Genomic DNA, 15,138 nt, shown 5'->3' on the forward strand with positions numbered 1-15,138 from the left:
TCTCGAAGAGAGCCAAGGCGGTGGGTGTTCCTTCTTAGCTAAGGCCACTTAACTATACAATTCACTCCCTTCCACAGGAAAGAATTTGATAACTCATGGCAACAAAATCAAGACATGCATTGTGTGGGTGACGCAGCAGCGCCAGTGCTGCTGAGTGGCAACAGCAGGGAGCTCTGCAGTGCGCTTTAAATTGTGCATGTCTCTTTGGCCGACTGTCTTGGGCTGGCTAGCCAGACATGCACATTTTAAAGTTCTCTAACCTAGCTAGACAACTAAGTCAGAGAAAACGCAGGCCTCCATTTCTCTTAGGAGCACTAAGAGAAGCCGCTCTATCCAATCCTGGCACTGTTTTCATTCTGTGAAAGCAACGCCAGGATTGGGTAGTGCAGTTTCCGGCTTACAGAAGACGCTGGAGGGAGGAGGATGAGGCACGTCAAAGAAAGGAAGGTAAGTTTATTATTTTCTTTTTTGTTGTTGTGCCCCCCTTAGTACATGCCAGCCGTCATTGGGACCTGGAACCTAATCCTTACTAGGCTGTCACAACAATCAGGGCTTAATTATGAGTTTGGTGGACACGGTTACTCTGTCACAAATGTGATGGATATCCCATCAGCCAAATTACGATTCCATTGTATCCTATGGAACTTGTAATACAGTGGATGGAATAACCTTCACATTTGTGACAGAGAATACCATCCACCAAGATCCAAATCAAGGCCCTCGTTCTGCTTCTTCGTTCACGAACAGACGCCGCGGGCATTGGAGCATCACTGTGGTAACACATAGACCCACTGCATTCTGCAGCACACTTCCTAAAGCATTCACCTTTGGAGATAACGATTCATCACTTTTCTTATTTCAAAAATTAGTTTTCAGTGTTTCTTATAATGCCAGAGAAGCTTTTGGCAACTTCAATGCTGTTTTACCTCTTGTGTAGTAAAGGAGGTAAGAAAACACGTGGAAGAGACCGTAAGTGGGAGAATGGAAGTTAGAGTGTGGAGTTTGAGAGAACTGGAGTTACAAGTTATGATTAACATCAAAATGCTCACCCAACCACACCCCAAGGGGTGAGATGTGGCACTCCTTGGACAACTACCTGGGCTCGCACAAACCTCCTTAGGTAGGCCACAGGGCTCACTATACTCGCACCCAGCCTCCCCAAATCGCAAACTCTGGAACTATGGCGGCTAACTGCCGCGCTACCCACCCTGTCCTCTTTTCCTTTCTCTCTTTTCTCACCTCCGTTTCCACCCTTCGAGGGTAATACAAAGACCACCAATGGCAGCATACGCAAAAACCGTGATCACCTATCTATTGTACACATGACCAATCATGTCAACGATATGCCTACTGTAACCCCATAAGTGTATGACGACACCAGTATTGCCCTCACTATATCTGTACTGTACTGTATATATAAAAAAATTCTAATAAAATTCTTTGAAATAAAAAAAAAATGCGTTGCGTAAAGTAAATAAACACAAAGACTATTTTCACTGGTAAATATTCAGATTATTCCAAATGAAAGTACCTCCAGATTACAAAAACTGATGAAGTTTACCATAGACATACTTTCACAGTTGCGCTGGGTTTTCATAAGAGTTGATGTGAAACACATGACGCAGATCACTCTAGATCTATAGTGACACATTTTTTTCAATTGCCCCGCCCATCCACACACAACAATGCCATAACCTTCCCCAGGCAAACTTTCTTTCAACCAAGACACTCCATATTGGGTGTCAGCAGCCTAGCCAGGCGGGCCTAGGCCAGCAGGGTGAGGCGCTCTGCCTCTCAGCGGGTGCTTTCTTTCCCAGTGAAGGTCACACTGTGGGTGCTGGAGACCGGGAGGAGGAGGCAGGAAGTCAGGGTGAATTGAAAAGGAAAGATTGCAGGCAGGAGAGAGCTAGACTGCTGCGGTCAGGTGAGAGAGCAGTTCATGGTACTCTCTCCGTGACCGCCCTGGTGCCAGGGGCGTAGCTCCCTGGGGTTATTTGGGGTCTTTTACCCTCCATAAAAAATGTATTATGTAGTAAATAGTTGGGTACACATGCTTTCAGTCAGGTAATGGGAAGTGTCTGTTTGATTTCGTCTGGGAATTTTTACATGCCCACACTGTAGACAGACAAACACACACACCAGCCCACTGCCATATTGGTTCACATTCGCACCCCTTCCCCCCCACCCATTACGCTGGGCTATTGTGACTAACTGCAAGATATGGAAAGGATCCATAACTCATCCTAAAGATAAGGTTGGGAAATAATTAGTAAGTGACAACAAATATCACAGAGACCATGCCGAGATGGGGTGGATAAAACAAGATGCCCTAAATGTGGCCAAGGGGCAGCTGACATACTTCCTATGTTTTATACTTGTCCTGTATTGTCAGAATTTTGGGGAAGTTTACGCAAAATTTGGGCCAATGTTTAGGAAGGAATATATCACTGACTGCTAAAGAGGTTATGTTAGGGTATAAGGTATTCAAAAATCTTGCTATTAAGACATTTTTTTCTATAGTTTTAGCTGTGGCACGTCTTTGTATAGCGAGAGAGTGGATTACGACTAATCCTCCTACTTTATTTCAATGGATGACTCTTATGAAAGATATTTACGAAAAAGAGCGTGCATTAGCTAAAACCAGAACCATTCGCTCAATGACAACATTTAAACGCATATGGAAATATTTTGAATGAATCAGGATTTTTTTTGTTTTTTTTCTAAATGATGAGCATATGTATAGATATTTATGATCGTTTGTGTGTTAAGTATGAATATTTCTCTTTCAGATTTTTACCGCTTGCACTTATTGTATGAGACCTGAACCCTTTGTTAAAACAATAACAAATTAGAAAAAAAGGAAATCAACTGATAGGTTGTTTGCTGATGATGTTGGAAGTACATGCTTGACTCAGGCTGTCAGCCTGTTTTTTTAACCTCGATGAGAAAGGTGTCTGATAATTTATAGGAAATGTCCCCTTATTATGTTCTGCCTACAGGACAGGCACTGTCTGTTGCAAAAATATTGTTAGCTTACAGTAGGCTTAATGCCTGACCATTGCTGACCTTTGGTTGGCTTTATTATCACTCTCATTGGCTTACTTCTTATTCATTAGTGTGTGTGTGGTTTCCTTCATGTTCTTGTGTTTGTCCTTCAACTGAAGCTTGGATGCATTACTGTGCCCTTACAATGCTTGCTTTTTTGGGGCTGCTTTTTTCTTTCTGTTTAGGTACTCGGCAAGAGTGCATGAGTTTTCCAGCTGTCTCCCTAGTTAGCTTCTCTTTCCCTGTTCCCTCTTGCCCATAGGCTTCTCCCCAGTCTCAAAGGCAAGAGCTATTGGTTTGCCAATGTTTGTTTTACTCTTCTAGAGCATTAACCATGAATTTATTACCCAAATGAAATCCTTCATTTTGTTCATATACTGCAGCCTTCTTTATATGAAGACATTTGAACTCTGCAGCCCCTGATCCATCTAAATTAGCATTCTAGTTGTTCCTTGCAACTTGCAGTGGAACGACGAGGTAACATCAGACAGTCTGCTGCTACTTTTGGAATAACGTGTTATTCACCAGGCTGTACTTTTTCCTCACGTGGCTATGGAAGACATTTGAAAATTTAGAGAAATGGTACCCTTGTTTAGCTTTTAGAGCACTTGCTGTAAATTCAAAATCATTTTCTCTCAAACAGTTCATCAAATCCTGGCAGGGGATTATCATTTTCCATTTGGTGAAAACACCTTAAAACTCACTACAAAACTTTACATTAGCATAGCACAACCAAAAAATGGTTTGAGACTAAACTAAAACTTTTTATCACAATTTCTATATGCACCCTTTTGTACCCTCAAAATAAGACTTTCGCTACTATGAATTTCAATGGGACAAAAATGGGAGAGCCGCATCCCCAAAAAATCCAACAGATGTGCTGCTTCTAACTTTCCACCTAAATATTCCCATGAAAAACACACCCCCTAACACATAATTATGCGAATTTCACTCCAAATTTGAAGGGTCTTAATTGCAATCTCAATATTATCCAAGGGGTGGGTCACTGCCAGGTACTTATTTACAGGGGTGGAATATTTTGTTGAAATCTCACAAATCACCTTTAGGGGAAGATAATGGTTTGAGAAACCCTGGGTGTAGACGATTTGAAAAACCCAACGATTAGAGGATTTGTATTGTAATAATTCTGGCTAGAATCCCTTCAGAAGGCCTGAGAGGCTCAGCTGTCAGCCAGGAGCTTGCATTTAAGCAAAAATCATTAAATATTAAATATATATCCATACAAATGAGCTTATATCTAGATAGAGTGACTTTGGGGCTGCTCTCTTCTTCCATTGAGCTGCCTCAGTGTCATGTATTCCCTTCTACCATCTATGACAGCATCCTGCATGGGGCATTGGTTCAAACCACATCAGTCATGGACTCCTTTTTACTTGTGGATGACCGAATTTTCTGATCACATGTGCACATCCACTTGAGAATGTGCGCGCTTCAGTGTCAGGGCTGGTTGGCCAGTCCTTTGTTTTTCAATGTTCTCCTTTTATAGTTTCTCAATAACTTCTTTGCTTCTCTTCTTTTTATGTCAATGATTCTCAAGAGGATACTGTAGCCACTAACGCAGTGCTGATGGGATGCTTGCTTGCCACTCAGTTCATTTACAGTGCACCACATCTCAAGTGCCCACTTCCTCTACTCTAAGCGACTATTATGGAATGCTGTTCTCCACAGTGTAATTTTGTTTTACCATTCCAAAATGGCCAACGCTGTTCTAAACCTGGCGGCCATGCTGGAGCTTTAAACAATGATAGGTTATGTATATGTTTAGTTTTGCTATTGCAATCATATCTCTGTAACGTTCAGATGTCAGACTGTTTTCTTTTGTATGTGTATTTAGGAATTGATAATGCACAACATACACGGACAATAGGGTTTCTTTGGGCTAAAAAGATAATATGAATATAATGCATATGTCAAGAATGGAAAGAAAAATGTGATTCCCATAGTCAGATTACCGTTTCAAATGATGTGATTTGAGTAAATTTGAGAAGAGTTCGTTCAGATCGTGTTGGAAGGAGTAACGCATAATTAGTATCTTGCTGCAGCCACTAAAAAGGCTCTACCCTTGATAGTTTTGCAACTAACTTCAGAATTATTAACAGATTGTGCTAGGCACACCTTAACAAATGCCTAGACGTATACCGTTGAATTCTAGAAGGAAAGTGTAAATCATGTGAAGTATAGAGAACTTTATAAACCGAACACATTGATTTAAATAAAATCTCTCCTTCACAGTAAGCCAATTAACGGGTCGATAGGACCTCAGTAACAATGTCGAGCTTTAAACCTAAATAGGATTCTGAAAGTATAATTCTGGATTCATTTCAATTTCTGAATTTCAAATACGGGAAGTTCCAGATAGAATTACCGTAATCTGGTCAGGACATTAGGAAAGCATTCAGTATTTCCAACTTCTGCAATGCAGTGGCTTGTTTTCTTTTACTTTTTGTTGGATATGTTGCTGAGTTTCGGTGTGTTTTATTGTGGTTGTGTCAGAAGGTGAACGCAAGAATACATCAGTGGGTGAATGAATGTTGCATAAGTGCATAGATCTGTGACAGAGTGCATGTCTAATGACTTCAGGGTGCCCAAACCCATCAATGACAGAAAGGAAACTTTTATTCAGAAGCCAGACCTATTGGCATTGTCAATGCTTGCTCTCTCTCTACTAGTGGGCCCTGCCCTGCTATGACTATACCACATATATCACACTCACCATATCTCCTCCTGCCCACAGTCCTGGCTTGTTGCTGAGGCAGGAGTAAAAAAAGAGACTGGATCTGATAAGCAGCCCTGGGAAACGCAAAGGATGCGTAGATGTGTTGAGCAGGGAAAGTACAATGTATGGCCTGTGAGTCTCTGTAATACTAGATGCCCCTTGCTCTCATCGCTCGATTAAGGCTTGTGTTTTAGCTTCCTCTTAATTCCCCAACCCCCCACCACAATTTAGGCAAGTTAAGCAATGTGCCTCTCTCACAAAATGCATTTTGGCAACATTCAGTACTGAAAAAAGAGCTGAGATGTTGTGGGTTTCAGAGCCCCTCAATCTGCTGCTGTCGCCCACCCTCGGTATCATTCACCCCTCTGGTTCTGCTGCTGTCACTTCTGTCCTCAGTTTCACTCACCCCTCTGGCTCTGCTGCTGTCACCCCTGCCCTCAGTTTCACTCACCCCTCTGGCTCTGCTGCTGTCACTTCTGCCCTCAGTATCACTCACCCCTCTGGCTCTGCTGCTGTCACTTCTGTCCTCAGTATCACTCACCCCTCTGGCTCTGCTGCTGTCACTTCTGTCCTCAGTATCACTCACCCCTCTGGCTCTGCTGCTGTCACTTCTGCCCTCAGTATCACTCACCCCTCTGGCTCTGCTGCTGTCACTTCTGTCCTCAGTATCACTCACCCCTCTGGCTCTGCTGCTGTCACTTCTGTCCTCAGTATCACTCACCCCTCTGGCTCTGCTGCTGTCACCCCCGCCCTCAGTATCACTCACCCCTCTGGCTCTGCTGCTGTCACCCCCGCCCTCAGTATCACTCACCCCTCTGGCTCTGCTGCTGTCACCCCCGCCCTCAGTATCACTCACCCCTCTGGCTCTGCTGCTGTCACTTCTGCCCTCAGTATCACTCACCCCTCTGGCTCTGCTGCTGTCACTTCTGTCCTCAGTATCACTCACCCCTCTGGCTCTGCTGCTGTCACCCCCGCCCTCAGTATCACCACCCTCTGGCTCTGTTGCTGTCACTTCTGTCCTCAGTATCCCTCACCCCTCTGGCTCTGCTGCTGTCACCCCTGCCCTCAGTATCACTCACCCCTCTGGCTCTGCTGCTGTCACCTCTGCCCTCAGTATCACTCACCCCTCTGGCTCTGCTGCTGTCACCCCCGCCCTCAGTATCACTCACCCCTCTGGCTCTGCTGCTGTCACCTCTGCCCTCAGTATCACTCACCCCTCTGGCTCTGCTGCTGTCACCCCCGCCCTCAGTATCACTCACCCCTCTGGCTCTGCTGCTGTCACTTCTGCCCTCAGTATCACCACCCTCTGGCTCTGCTGCTGTCACTTCTGCCCTCAGTATCACTCACCCCTCTGGCTCTGCTGCTGTCATTTCTGTCCTCAGTATCACTCACCCCTCTGGCTCTGCTGCTGTCACCCCCGCCCTCAGTATCACTCACCCCTCTGGCTCTGCTGCTGTCCCTTCTGCCTTCAGTATCACTCACCCCTCTGGTTCTGCTGCTGTCACTTCTGCCCTCAGTATCACTCACCCCTCTGGCTCTGCTGCTGTCACCTCTGCCCTCAGTTTCACTCACCCCTCTGGCTCTGCTGCTGTCACTTCTGTCCTCAGTATCACTCACCCCTCTGGCTCTGCTGCTGTCACCTCTGCCCTCAGTTTCACTCACCCCTCTGGCTCTGCTGCTGTCACCTCTGCCCTCAGTATCACTCACCCTCTGGCTCTGCTGCTGTCACTTCTGCCCTCAGTATCACTCACCCCTCTGGCTCTGCTGCTGTCACTTCTGCCTTCAGTATCACTCACCCCTCTGGCTCTGCTGCTGTCACCTCTGCCCTCAGTTTCACTCACCCCTCTGGCTCTGCTACTGTCACCCCCGCCCTCGGTATCACTCACCCCTCTGGCTCTGCTGCTGTCACCCCTGCCCTCAGTATCACTCACCCCTCTGGCTCTGCTGCTGTCACCCCCGCCCTCGGTATCACTCACCCCTCTGGCTCTGCTGCTGTCACTTCTGTCCTCAGTATCACTCACACCTCTGGCTCTGCTGCTGTCACCCCTGCCCTCAGTTTCACTCACCCCTCTGGCTCTGCTTCTGTCACTTCTGCCCTCAGTATCCCTCACCCCTCTGGCTCTGCTGCTGTCACCCCCGCCCTCAGTATCACCACCCCTCAGGCTCTGCTGCTGTCACCTCTGCCCTCAGTATCACTCACCCTCTGGCTCTGCTGCTGTCACTTCTGCCCTCAGTATCACTCACCCCTCTGGCTCTGCTGCTGTCACTTCTGCCCTCAGTATCACTCACACCTCTGGCTCTGCTGCTGTCACCCCTGCCCTCAGTTTCACTCACCCCTCTGGCTCTGCTGCTGTCACTTATGTCCTCAGTTTCACTCACCCCTCTGGCTCTGCTGCTGTCACCCCTGCCCTCAGTATCACTCACCCCTCTGGCTCTGCTGCTGTCACCTCTGCCCTCAGTTTCACTCACCCCTCTGGCTCTGCTGCTGTCACCCCCGCCCTCGGTATCACTCACCCCTCTGGCTCTGCTGCTGTCACTTCTGCCCTCAGTATCACTCACCCCTCTGGCTCTGCTGCTGTCACCCCTGCCCTCAGTTTCACTCACCCCTCTGGCTCTGCTGCTGTCACCCCTGCCCTCAGTTTCACTCACCCCTCTGGCTCTGCTGCTGTCACCTCTGCCCTCAGTTTCACTCACCCCTCTGGCTCTGCTGCTGTCACTTCTGCCCTCAATATCACTCACCCCTCTGGCTCTGCTGCTGTCACCCCCGCCCTCGGTATCACTCACCCCTCTGGCTCTGCTGCTGTCACTTCTGCCCTCAGTATCACCACCCTCTGGCTCTGTTGCTGTCACCACTGCCCTCAGTTTCACTCACCCCTCTGGCTCTGCTTCTGTCACCACTGCCCTCAGTATCACTCACCCCTCTGGCTCTGCTGCTGTCACCCCTGCCCTCAGTATCACTCACCCCTCTGGCTCTGCTGCTGTCACCTCTGCCCTCAGTTTCACTCACCCCTCTGGCTCTGCTGCTGTCACCCCCGCCCTCGGTATCACTCACCCCTCTGGCTCTGCTGCTGTCACTTCTGCCCTCAGTATCACTCACCCCTCTGGCTCTGCTGCTGTCACCCCTGCCCTCAGTTTCACTCACCCCTCTGGCTCTGCTGCTGTCACCCCTGCCCTCAGTTTCACTCACCCCTCTGGCTCTGCTGCTGTCACCTCTGCCCTCAGTTTCACTCACCCCTCTGGCTCTGCTGCTGTCACTTCTGCCCTCAATATCACTCACACCTCTGGCTCTGCTGCTGTCACCCCCGCCCTCGGTATCACTCACCCCTCTGGCTCTGCTGCTGTCACTTCTGCCCTCAGTATCACCACCCTCTGGCTCTGTTGCTGTCACCACTGCCCTCAGTTTCACTCACCCCTCTGGCTCTGCTGCTGTCACTTCTGTCCTCAGTATCACTGACCCCTCTGGCTCTGCTGCTGTCACTTCTGTCCTCAGTATCACTCACCCCTCTGGCTCTGCTGCTGTCACCCCTGCCCTCAGTATCACTGACCCCTCTGGCTCTGCTGCTGTCACTTCTGTCCTCAGTATCACCACCCTCTGGCTCTGCTGCTGTCACCCCTGCCCTCAGTATCACTCACCCCTCTGGCTCTGCTGCTGTCACCCCTGCCCTCAGTATCACTCACCCCTCTGGCTCTGCTGCTGTCACTTCTGTCCTCAGTATCACTCACCCCTCTGGCTCTGCTGCTGTCACCCATGCCCTCAGTATCACTCACCCCTCTGGCTCTGCTGCTGTCACCCCTGCCCTCAGTATCACTCACCCCTCTGGCTCTGCTGCTGTCACTTCTGTCCTCAGTATCACTCACCCCTCTGGCTCTGCTGCTGTCACCCCTGCCCTCAGTATCACTCACCCCTCTGGCTCTGCTTCTGTCACCACTGCCCTCAGTTTCACTCACCCCTCTGGCTCTGCTGCTGTCACCCATGCCCTCAGTATCACTCACCCCTCTGGCTCTGCTTCTGTCACTTCTGTCCTCAGTATCACTCACCCCTCTGGCTCTGCTGCTGTCACTTCTGTCCTCAGTATCACTCACCCCTCTGGCTCTGCTGCTGTCACTTCTGTCCTCAGTATCACTCACCCCTCTGGCTCTGCTGCTGTCACCCCTGCCCTCAGTATCACCACCCTCTGGCTCTGCTGCTGTCACTTCTGTCCTCAGTATCACTCACCCCTCTGGCTCTGCTGCTGTCACCCCTGCCCTCAGTATCACTCACCCCTCTGGCTCTGCTGCTGTCACTTCTGTCCTCAGTATCACTCACCCCTCTGGCTCTGCTGCTGTCACCCCTGCCCTCAGTATCACTCACCCCTCTGGCTCTGCTGCTGTCACTTCTGCCCTCAGTATCACTCACCCCTCTGGCTCTGCTTCTGTCACTTCTGTCCTCAGTATCACTCACCCCTCTGGCTCTGCTGCTGTCACCCCTGCCCTCAGTATCACTCACCCCTCTGGCTCTGCTGCTGTCACCTCTGCCCTCAGTTTCACTCACCCCTCTGGCTCTGCTTCTGTCACTTCTGTCCTCAGTATCACTCACCCCTCTGGCTCTGCTGCTGTCACCCCTGCCCTCAGTATCACCACCCTCTGGCTCTGCTGCTGTCACTTCTGCCCTCAGTATCACTCACCCCTCTGGCTCTGCTGCTGTCACTTCTGCCCTCAGTATCACTCACACCTCTGGCTCTGCTGCTGTCACCCCTGCCCTCAGTATCACCACCCTCTGGCTCTGCTGCTGTCACCACTGCCCTCAGTTTCACTCACCCCTCTGGCTCTGCTGCTGTCACCACTGCCCTCAGTTTCACTCACCCCTCTGGCTCTGCTGCTGTCACCCCTGCCCTCAGTATCACCACCCTCTGGCTCTGCTGCTGTCACCACTGCCCTCAGTTTCACTCACCCCTCTGGCTCTGCTGCTGTCACCACTGCCCTCAGTTTCACTCACCCCTCTGGCTCTGCTTCTGTCACTTCTGTCCTCAGTATCACTCACCCCTCTGGCTCTGCTGCTGTCACCCCTGCCCTCAGTATCACCACCCTCTGGCTCTGCTGCTGTCACTTCTGCCCTCAGTATCACTCACCCCTCTGGCTCTGTTGCTGTCACCACTGCCCTCAGTTTCACTCACCCCTCTGGCTCTGCTGCTGTCACCCCCGCCCTCAGTATCACCACCCTCTGGCTCTGCTGCTGTCACTTCTGCCCTCAGTATCACTCACCCCTCTGGCTCTGCTGCTGTCACTTCTGCCCTCAGTATCAGTCACCCCTCTGGCTCTGCTGCTGTCACCCCCGCCCTCAGTATCACCATCCTCTGGCTCTGCTGCTGTCACTTCTGCCCTCAGTATCACTCACCCCTCTGGCTCTGCTGCTGTCACTTCTGCCTTCAGTATCACTCACACCTCTGGCTCTGCTGCTGTCACTTCTGCCCTCAGTATCACTCACACCTCTGGCTCTGCTGCTGTCACCCCTGCCCTCAGTATCACTCACCCCTCTGGCTCTGCTGCTGTCACTTCTGCCCTCAGTATCACCACCCTCTGGCTCTGTTGCTGTCACCACTGCCCTCAGTTTCACTCACCCCTCTGGCTCTGCTGCTGTCACCCCCGCCCTCAGTATCACCACCCTCTGGCTCTGCTGCTGTCACTTCTGCCCTCAGTATCACTCACCCCTCTGGCTCTGCTGCTGTCACTTCTGCCTTCAGTATCACTCACACCTCTGGCTCTGCTGCTGTCACTTCTGCCCTCAGTATCACTCACACCTCTGGCTCTGCTGCTGTCACCCCTGCCCTCAGTATCACTCACCCCTCTGGCTCTGCTGCTGTCACCCCCGCCCTCAGTATCACTCACCCCTCTGGCTCTGCTGCTGTCACCCCCGCCCTCAGTATCACCACCCTCTGGCTCTGCTGCTGTCACTTCTGCCCTCAGTATCACTCACCCCTCTGGCTCTGCTGCTGTCACTTCTGCCCTCAGTATCACTCACCCCTCTGGCTCTGCTGCTGTCACCCCCGCCCTCAGTATCACCACCCTCTGGCTCTGCTGCTGTCACTTCTGCCCTCAGTATCACTCACCCCTCTGGCTCTGCTGCTGTCACTTCTGCCTTCAGTATCACTCACACCTCTGGCTCTGCTGCTGTCACTTCTGTCCTCAGTATCAATCACCCCTCTGGCTCTGCTGCTGCCTCCCCGCCCTCATGTGTACTCACTCGTCTGCTGCCAGCCGCTGAGTCGCTCACCCTTCGGGCCTCGGTGCCACTCTGGGTCATGGTGTCACTCACCCCGTGCCCTCCGGCGCTGTTCCACCTGACCCCATTATCACTCAAACCCTGGATTTTATTGCCGCCTCCTGGAGCCCGGTGTCATCCAGCCCCCGAGCTGTCTTGTGCCTCACCCCTCGGGGCGCACAGAAGCCTCAGCCGGCTGTGCTGGGCGCCTCCTCTCCGTGTGCTCCTGGGTGTGTCTCACGCTGCAGACAGCTCCAGCTCTCCGCGCCTCACCACCTGGGCTCTACTAATCTGAGGGGTCCAGGGGTCGCTCGCACCTTTGGGTCCCAGGGTCACCGACTCCCTGGAGTCCAGGGTCACTGACTCCCATGGGCCTGCGAGGCACTAACCTTTCGGGCGAAGGGTCACTCCTCTATTTTTTCCATAGGTTATTTATCCTCACCTCTGACACGTCTCATCTCCTTACGGTTGACATACCCGGCACCCATTAAGCTCAGCTGCTGCTCCCTCTCGGGCCCTGGCGCCACTCACTCACACAGGCTGTCGCTTACTTCCTGTCACCAGGGCTGCCGCGTTTCATGTCAGTCTTTTCCCCACAAAACATTATTTCCTAGTGCGTTAGTCAGCTTGGTTCCATTGTGAAGAAGCGAAACTACAGCTCCCAGAATGCAGTCGACAGTAAAATGAAAGACCCTTACTATGAGATGCAGGGGTTGCACAACCCTGAGCCTGGGGCTCCATTTCACCCTCAGGCTTCCGAGTCATTCCCCGTGCGTCCATTGGGTGTCACTCCTCGTCGAGGTCCCGGTGTCGCTTACCTTTCGGTCTCTTTTGATGGTGGTCTTTCTTCGGGCACCTCCTCGCGCTCCTGACTGAGGTGCAAATATCTCTCCCGATCACTCCGAGCCTCACGTCCCCGCCTCTTCAGGTGTGCGCGGTTCCAGGCTCTCCCTCTGCCCCGCAGTCTCTTGCCGGCTCTCGTAGCCCGTGTGCGGCTCCAGGCGCAGTCTCTGCCCCGCTAGAGCTATCAGTCTGTGCGCAGCTCCGGCAGTCTCTCCACGCCGGCCCGGGCACTCTGTACGCTGCCCTGGGTGTCTGTCCCCGGATCCCACGGTCTCTCCCGCACTCTGCGCCCCGTCCTTCCTCTTCGCGACAGAGACACTCAGACTGAAAGTGGCAGCTCTGCCAAGGCTTCCCCTTCCTCCAGAGTCACGTCTGTCTCATCCGAGAGTCCCGCTTCCTCCTCTACCGTGCCTGCCTGTAACTTATCCCCACCCCGACTCTTCTGCCGCGCTGCCCCCGGGCTTCTCTCCTCATTCTCTCACCTCAGTCCTTCCCGCTTCTCCGTTCCCATTCTCTGCTTCCACCCCTGCTCTCTCGGTGGCTTCTCTCACTCTCTTCTCGCTCCTGCACTCACCCTGGCTGACGTATCTCTCTCCTCTCCTCTCACTATCTCTATCTCCTCTCTCCTCCACTATAGTTCACTTCCACTTCCTCTCTTTCCAGATCTTTCCAATTTCTTTGAGCCTGCTTACTTGTGACATTTCCATGTTTCGGGTGTGTTTACGTGTGACATTCACATGCTTTAGCAGTGACACTTTAGCACGAGTAGAGGCAAGTAATAATGCTCACCTAATGAGATAAATGCTCAGAGTTGCCATTTGCAAATTCTTTTTTTTTTCGCTGTAAAACGAACAGAACAAGAATAGCTTCACACACATGGTTGTTGTGTGCTCGGATCCATGTATATATAAAAACATGCTTTTAGCGCTGCAACATTACTTAAAAGAACAGCCACACGTAATGATGTAACGGAATCTAAAAAAAAAACATGGTATATTCCAACTTCAGGTAGACTGATGAGTTACTCATTAAAACATAGTCAGCAATAGATGCGTTTTTTTTAAACGGACAAGAAAAAAGTTACAGTGTTCAACACAAAATCGCCTCGGTATTTAAATACAGCAGCAGAGGGCACGGCACTGCCTCCAGCCACATCACGCGGAGATCTCTGCTCGCGCTTTGCTACGCTTCTCCTCTACTTCCGAGGACCTCGCACTGGCTAGCACACTGCCATGCTGAGAGCAGCTGGAGCAACGCGAAGGCACAAAGGAGCTATAAAAATAACGCGACACGGCATTTCAATGAGGTGATGCGGAGATCTGCACTGAATTGCGCTTGTCTAACCTGTGATGCGTGACACTTGGTAGTGCTGATTTCCTCTTGCCCTCTGTGACTTTCTCTTTCCTCCTGCTCTGTTTCATTCCCTGCCTCACCTTCTCCAGCCTCACTCTCTGGCTTTTCTTAATCTCAGCCCAATTCTCTGGCACCCTCCCCCTTTTAGGCATTTTTTACTGAAATGTGGCTTGTTTGGAAGTTTGTAATTTTTTTCTCTATTATAAATTGGACTGGAACTGAGAATCAGTTCAGAAATCAGTGCCAACTGTTGGCACATTTAAACTAAAAATTTGCACTGAAGCAACCTACTGAGGGCCTGATTGCAAGTCGAGGTTAAGAACCTCGACGGGTTAAGGATGTACAAACGCTGTTTATGGTCCCAAATGCTCCGATTCAGAGTTTGCTTTTCATTATATAAAAAGTCAATTTTGCGATTCAGTAACAGGTTACTAATAGAGGGCTTTCATGCTTCAGCTTTAAAACCAGCTCCCTACCCTGCACCTTACGAGGAAAATGCCAAAGAGGAAGAAAGACGTGTGGCCCTGGATAAATATACCCCCACCGCAGATTTCAGCAGGTCAAACCAACTGAAGTTTATTGAGCAGGTGAAGGGCTTTGGGATGTGAGAAGGCCCCAAAAAGCTAAACGTGGAATTTGGTGTTTAAAAAACACAATTCTGTATGTAATTCTTCATATCCAAGTTGAAATCTCAGCCTGGAAGATATTTCTCACAAGCAGTGAATACTTCAACCCAGGGAACTATATTTGATGGGTGTGCTAAACACCCCACCCTATGTCTCATAACTCGTATTCCGGACCTCAGATTGTAGGCTAAGGGAAGGATCTATTGAATCTCAAAGTGGTGGGGTGTAGAGAGCCACTACAACCTTCGCCAAGCATGAGTTAAAATGGGTTAATCTGGCATTTGAAACACAATGTT

At 50.4% G+C, this 15,138-nt stretch overlaps 1 protein-coding gene across 4 annotated transcripts in view; it reads right to left on the reverse strand.

Annotated features, from left to right (window-relative positions):
- Positions 1 to 13,461, reverse strand: part of FES (FES proto-oncogene, tyrosine kinase) — a 498,639-nt gene extending 485,178 nt beyond the window's left edge. The window contains exon 1 of one of the 4 annotated variants that reach the window (XM_078683274.1): positions 13,346 to 13,461. The gene's annotated coding sequence lies outside the window, so the exon portion shown is untranslated. Of the gene's footprint in view, positions 1 to 12,002; positions 12,636 to 12,838 lie in introns of those variants that run through there. The other 3 variants (XM_078683270.1, XM_078683273.1, XM_078683272.1) reach the window with 3 other exon arrangements.
- Positions 13,462 to 15,138: the final 1,677 nt, after the last annotated feature.

Source organism: Lissotriton helveticus, chromosome 3_1 (genome assembly GCF_964261635.1).
Source record: "Lissotriton helveticus chromosome 3_1, aLisHel1.1, whole genome shotgun sequence".
Taxonomy (NCBI): domain Eukaryota; kingdom Metazoa; phylum Chordata; class Amphibia; order Caudata; family Salamandridae; genus Lissotriton; species Lissotriton helveticus.